This window comes from Erythrolamprus reginae, chromosome 7 (assembly GCF_031021105.1).
Source record: "Erythrolamprus reginae isolate rEryReg1 chromosome 7, rEryReg1.hap1, whole genome shotgun sequence".
NCBI classification, from domain to species: domain Eukaryota; kingdom Metazoa; phylum Chordata; class Lepidosauria; order Squamata; family Dipsadidae; genus Erythrolamprus; species Erythrolamprus reginae.
This window is the reverse complement of record NC_091956.1, coordinates 1,217,548-1,218,348: the sequence shown is the minus strand read 5'-3', so window position 1 is coordinate 1,218,348 and position 801 is coordinate 1,217,548. Positions and strand designations below refer to the sequence as shown.

Below are 801 nucleotides of genomic sequence, written 5' to 3'. Positions count from 1 at the left end.
GAACGTCCCATTTTTATCTACAAACAAAAGTTGGTGCTCCAGAACCCATAATTGGTCTCCTTGGAAAGCCAAAGACCTCCCAATCCAAGGACTTTCCTCGCCCAATCCCATTGAGGGCTGAGCCTGTCAACCAAACGGAATGATAGCTCTGGCCACCACCTTGGACGAGATCCCAGTTTAGACTCAGTCCTCCACGAGGTTGGACAGGGATATCATTTCTCTGACAGCTAGTTTCAATCATCGACTATTGTGTCTTCTCTGTATTCTTCAACGCGTTGTCTAATTCGGTCACACATCTCCAGAACTTTAGAAGTTAGTCATCCAAGGCATCAAATCGTCTGCGCTTCTCCACTTTTTTTGACCCAATGCACCCCAACAGTTACCCACCCCACCATCCCGTTGGCCATTAGAAGTCCCACCTTGGTGTTTTTTGGCAGGTTCATGATCTAAATCCCCAGCCACCTGCCCTCAAAAACTGGCCAACGGTTGGGTTGAATCCATAAAGTTGAGTCAACAATCCACCAAACGGCGACTCTCAACGCATGGGAACAATATCTCCCCCCAGGCAGGAGTTACTACTTACCGCCGCTATCAGAACGATGTGTGTGTAGCTTTGTGTTGCCAGTGTGCAGGCATGCGCACACCCTCAGCGAGATTTCGCTTCAGCGCATGCCCAGGAAGCAAAATCTCACGAGAGGACGGCGCGCAAAGATTTCAGTGATTTCTTATTTGCTTCCGCGCATGTGCTAGAAGGAAAAGATGGCCAGAATATCTCTTACGCACGTCCTCTTGCAAGATTTT

General features: G+C 48.7%; 1 protein-coding gene across 1 annotated transcript in view; it reads right to left on the bottom strand.

Moving 5' to 3' along the window:
* Window positions 1–801, bottom strand: part of HSPA12B (heat shock protein family A (Hsp70) member 12B) — a 30,975-nt gene continuing 30,174 nt past the window's right edge. Inside the window, exon 13 of the mRNA XM_070756519.1 lies at window positions 1–801. This exon is cut by the window's right edge and continues 835 nt beyond it. The gene's annotated coding sequence lies outside the window, so the exon portion shown is untranslated.